Genomic DNA, 5,851 nt, shown 5'->3' on the forward strand with positions numbered 1-5,851 from the left:
AGGAAGGAAGGAAGGAAGGAAGGAAGGAAGGAAGGAAGGAAGGAAGGAAGGAAAGGAGAAAAAAGAATGTCCCCTTGATCCCCCCACACCCACCAGTCATCTGCCTTTCTTCTTCCTCTCACTCTCCCTACTCTCATCTCAAGCCAATCACTTTCCTTCAGCTCCAAATTTCATCTTCTCTTGCCTACACAAGAATATTCCAGCCAAGCGTGGTGGTGCATGCTTGTGGTCCCAGCTACTCGGGAGGCTGAGGCAGGAAGATCGCTGGAGCCTGAGAGGTCGAGGCTGCAGTGAGCTATGATCATGCCACTGCACTCCAGCCTGGGAGACAGAGCAAGACCCTGTCTAAAATTAAAAGAGGAATATTCGTCCAGGAGCCACCCCTCCCTCCTGCATCATCTTCCTCCCCGTTGTATGTCATGACCATCAGAATCGAAACGGGCTCTATATATAAAGGTGTCCCCACTTACAGCCCTCCATCTACTGCTCCAACATCTTACTGTCCTCTGCAGCAAAGGCCCATGAAAGGACTGGCTGCACTGTCAGCCTCCCACGTTCCCTTTTGTTCTCTCTTGAAGCCACTCCAGTCAGGCCTTTGACGGCGCCACTCCCTGAAACACCTCCAGTGACTTCTGCACCGTGAAGCCCAACAGGCAGTGCTGAAATCTCCTCACCCTGGGAAGAAGAGCACCCCAGGCCTGGCCTCCCACTTCTGCCTTCTTGAGATGGTTTTTTTTCCAGGGCTTCCAGGAAGAAAGAAATCTTGTGACATTCTTCTGACTCATTTGATGTTGCGTAATAAATCAGTCCCAAAACGTATAGCTTAAAACAACACATGATAAATATCCATTAGGTCACAGGTTTTGGGGGGGGGGATGGTCAGAAATTTGGGGACAACTTAGCTGGATTGTTCCTGGCTCAGCACCTCTCTGGCGTTGCAGTCAGGATGTCAGCAAGAAGTGCAGTCGTGGGGAGGCTTGAAGGGGGGCTGTGTCCAAGGCAGGCACCCCCACGTGGTTGCTGGCACGGGGCTCAGTTCTTTGCCATGGGAGCCTTTCTTCACAGCATGGGAACCAACTTCCCCAGTGTGACTGATCCGAGAGAGGGTGTGGAAGGAGGACGTTATAGTGCCGTTAATAATGACCTAGTCTCCGAAATCACAAACCGTTGCTTCTGCCACATTCTACTCATTGGAAGCCAGTCACTGGGTCCAGCCCCCACTCAAAGGGATTCGCCTCCATCCCTTGAAGGAACGTATGTTAAAGAATTAGTGCCTGTATTTTAACACCACCAAGTACACACGCTGGCCACAAATTATTTACATTCCTCCCACAGGCAAAATACACTCAGCCCCACCAAAAGCCTCCCAAAGTCTCATCTCATTACGGCATGACATCCCATTATGGCATGAGGACGAGTCCAGGAACTTGTCATTTAGATCAGGTCCAGGTGTGGAGGAAATTCCTCAGGTGTAGTTCATCAAGTGCAATTCTCAGTATGAAGAGCTGTGAGCTAGAGACGAGCTGTCTGCCGCACACACACACACAGCCCCAATGTCCAATGTAGTACAGTCACAGGAAAACCACTACACATATTCTTGTTCAAGGAAGCGGGAGGCAAAAAGAAAAAGTCACTGGTCCAACATGGCTGTGGGGTCCCTGTGGGAGAGTCAGCGGCAGGTGCGACACCTACTGGCCTCGAGTGCTACATGGGAGAGCAAAGGATGGCCGCTTCCATTCAGCGCTGCCCCCCAGAGAACTGCTGGTGAGGACTGCCATCCTGAGGACCCTCCTGATGAGCTTGGACCCTCTCTTGCTGAATGAGCCTTAAGGGTAAAAGTTGTTAAACTGGAGAAGGAAGCCCAGGATTTAACAGTGAGATACCAGAGAGCTGTGGCTGATTGTGAAAACATAAGAAGGTGAACCCAGAGATGTGTGGAATCCAGAGTTTCTGTAAGGACTTGGTGGAAGTGGCTGACGCTTTGGAGAAGCCTACAGTGCATTTCTGAAGAATCAGAGCCTGGGGACCAGAAACTCACTCTGGAGAAGGTCTTCTGAGGGTTTTTGCTTTTAGAAGCAAAGCTGAAAAATGTGTTTGCTAAACATGGCCTGGAGAAGCTGACACCCATTGGTGACAAACATGACCCCCATCAGCATGTACTCGTCTGTCATGTGCAAGTTGGTGTTGGGGTGCATACTGGCACCGTGGCATTAGTAAGACAAGATGGCTACAAACTTCATGGCCACACCATTAGACTTGCCCGGGTGGAGGTGATAGTGGAGTCGAAGAGAAGACTATGAAGAGGACATCAGGAGCTGGATGTTCTCCCTGAGTGCAGGCACCTGTGTTTCTTTGATTTATTAAACTAGGTTTGTTTAAAAAAAAAAAGTCACTGGTCTTTAGAAAATCAGAACTTTATCACCAGGCACAGTGGTTCACTCCTGTAATCCCAGCACTTTGGGAGGCTGAGGTGGGCGGATCACGAGGTCAGGAGTTCGACACCAGCCTGGCCAACATGGTGAAACCCTGTCTCTACTAAAGATATAAAAAGTTAGCCAGGTGTGGTGGCGGACGCCTGTAGTCCCAGCTACTTGGGAGGCTGAGGCAGGAGAAACACTTGAACCTGGGAGGCAGAGTTTGCAGTGACCTGAGATCGTGCCATTGCACTCCAGCCTGGGCAACAGGGTGAGACGACTCCTCAAAAAAAAAAAAAGAAAGAAAAGAAACTTAGCTGGGCAAATGTTGGGCATTCCTTGATTCAGACTTTGCTCAATTCCTACCTAGAAATAATTTTCAGTTTTTCTGTGGTCGTGGCTCCTTCCTCTGTGCTTGAGTGTGTCTCTGAGCCACCCTTCTCTTTCCATGGAAAGCAGCCCATATTTACAGCTTCACAGTTTCCCCAGGCTACTTCCTGCCAGTTTAATTTGGGGGACACAAAGTGAGATTCCAGATTTTATGCTATCTCTGTTCCTTTCTGTCCAATCTGGCAGTGTTTTGTGAATGTCATTCCCTTTAAAAATATGTGGATCTCCTGTAAAACTTATTGTGGCTCGCTCCTTTAGACAAAGGCCATGCCCACAAATTTCTTCAAGAGAAGATCTCTTCCATACCATGTACATCTGCTGGAACAATGAGGATAATGTCTTTATACTTCTTAGAAGCTCTAATGTTTGACTGAAAAATCTGTGAAGCACATACCCTTACATTCATGAGAGGGCCTTTTGCCTGAGACACTATATGAAAAAATTATATATATATATATGTATATATATATATATATATCTCTTTGACCTTAGTTCCTGACACAGAGATCCTAAGACCCTTATAAATGGGAGTACTAAGAGAATCTTTTGTTCTAATATTTGGTCTTTGATCTCTGTTCTTGACACAGAGCTCATAAGACCTTTGTAATCTCCTGAGTGATAGGAGTGTCTAACACAGAGGTCCTACCTCCCTTGGAATTTCCTGACATCTGTTCCTCTAAAGAGGCACACACACCTGTAGTCCCAGCTACTCAGGAGGCTGAGGCAGGAGAATCGCTTGAACCCAGGAGATGGAGGTTGTGGTGAGCCAAGATCACACCACTGCATTCCAGCCTGGGCAACAGAGCAAGGCTCCAAAAAGAAAAGAATAAATATTCCCATACCCTAGGGAGAGAAGGGGGCTGAAGACTGCATTAATAATCAATCATGCTGACATGATGAAGACCCTGTACAAATCACAAAAGGAAGGTTCAGGACCTTCTGAATTGATGAACACATTCATGTGCTGGGAGGGTGATACATCCCAGACCCATGGAGACAGAAGCTCTTGCCCTCGAGCCCTTCCAGACCTGAAAACGGTTTGGTTTTTCCTGCTAAACACATTCCCTTTCTGAGGTCTTAACGAAGGATTTTACAGTCATAGCCCTGGTTTCATCTTTAGACCACATATTCCTAAATGTGCCCTGGATTCGATTTTAGTATCATTTACTGTCTGGAGGCTGAGACTTTTTAAGTCACCAAGCGCCAGCTCCCTCATGTTAAATAATCCTGCTTACAGTTTACCTCTCTCCTCTCTTGTTTTACAAGGAGCCACAAGAAGAAACCAGGTAGCACTTTCAAGACTTCGGGAAATCCTAGCTGTGTAACCCCTTTCATGACATACATTTTCTACTTTCCACATTACTGCAAGTGACAGTGTTGCTGAACTTTCTGCCATTGTGTAACAAAGAACCCCCTTCCTTTTTACCCACTAAGTGACCCTGGAAACGTTTCTTAAGATCTCTACCCCCAGTCTCCTTATTGGTAAAAACAGAACTGATAACACCCACATTACCAAGCTATTTGGATTTCTAAGCAGGATGAGACACTCAAAAAGCACCAAACCAAAGGGCAACACTGAACAAAGGCTGAGTTTTAGAGGGAGTGAGGTGTAGAAGAAAGCAGACTCATCTGTGGCACAGCAGAGACCACCTGTCCTTCTGGAGCTGACTGCAGCTGGAGAGACAGATAATAGCATATGGGCAGAGGGTGAACTTGGACACCTTCTGGAAACAGGTCCTCTTCTTGGTGGGCAGTAGAGGAAAATAAAGGAAAAATCAGAATGAGGAAACTGACCAAGCTGGGCTCAAATTCTATGCATACTCACTGACCCCTCTCTGGCAGCAGTGGCCAGGGGCAGACTTCCTCCTTGTCAGGGGGGTATGGCAGCCCACCCTGTGAGTAATGGGATGGGGAAGGGGTTTCCTCTGCATCTATGTGCAATTGCATGGCAGTCTCTGACCGCCTTCCTGGTTTCCTGTTCTGATTGCAGCGGGACAAGTGGTGGAAAACCCTGATGGAGCTCAAGAGCCTGGATACTGAAAAAGCCACCTGCCACTTTCAGCAGGTCACGGACCTTCCCTGGACCTAAGTTTCCTCAACTGTAGAAAAAGAAAAATCACACCACACTCTTGCAAGGAACAAGATAAGCCATGATGATGAAAACACTTTGTAAATAATAAAATTATCTGAATGTTTTATTCCTGTTGTTCCCTAAGTTTCCTTCAAATTCTGTCTGCATCCCCACATTTGATCTCTAGGGTACCAGCTTCTCTAGTTTGCCCTCTTTTCTCCATCATCACCCTTTCTTATCTTCAGTTCACCTGATGTCCCCTGTATATCTGGGAGCTGCCTTAGATGCTGTTGTGCAGGGAAGGGCACTGCACACAGCCCAGGGAGTAGAGGGGCCGTGGGTGAGCAAGGCTTGGAAACAAGACCTGGTTTTGTCTTCTCAACTCAGCCCTGTATGAACTTGGGCAGCTAGGTCACTGCCCCTCTCTGAACGTCTGTTTCTTTCTCTTGAATGAAGGGGATGGAGATGAGTTTTGAAGCCCCTTCCCCATGAGGGTAAGTCAATAGCATGAACTGAACACCTCCCTTTGCCCAGCTCAGAGTTACCAGGGACCGAGCACCACAGAACACAAAGAAAAGGAGCCAACCTGAAAACTCAGCTGTGAGTCCTTATGTGGAGGTTCCCTGTGCAAGATGCCAGCACAGGCTGAGGGAAGGGGACAGTGGAGGGGGACAGAGCTGAAAAGAGGTGGCTGGGAGGGATAGAAAAGCAGGACGCTAGTGGGCACCAGATAGTGGGGAACGGAGCCCAACAAGGATGAGGAACTTTGCTGTGAAGTCATGTTAGTCAGGATGCCATGACCTTCCATAAGCCCAAGAGAGAGGGCACACAGTCCCAGGAAGGAGGCGAAGTCCTGTCCCATCTCCACTCACCCCTAAGGTTCTGGGAGCATCCGGGTATTCAGGGACAATTTAGGCTCCCAGGGTCTGCGGTCTTTTTCTTGGAAACCCCAGTCTCCTGCCTCCTCTTTCCAGCG

General features: G+C 48.1%; 1 pseudogene; it reads left to right on the forward strand.

Annotated features, from left to right (window-relative positions):
- Positions 1-1,643: 1,643 nt before the first annotated feature.
- On the forward strand, positions 1,644-2,300 carry LOC116533524 (annotated as a pseudogene).
- The last annotated feature ends 3,551 nt before the right edge of the window (positions 2,301-5,851 follow it).

The sequence above is a fragment of the Sapajus apella genome, unplaced genomic scaffold, assembly GCF_009761245.1.
Source record: "Sapajus apella isolate SASKATOON/1434 unplaced genomic scaffold, GSC_monkey_1.0 scaffold83, whole genome shotgun sequence".
Taxonomy (NCBI): domain Eukaryota; kingdom Metazoa; phylum Chordata; class Mammalia; order Primates; family Cebidae; genus Sapajus; species Sapajus apella.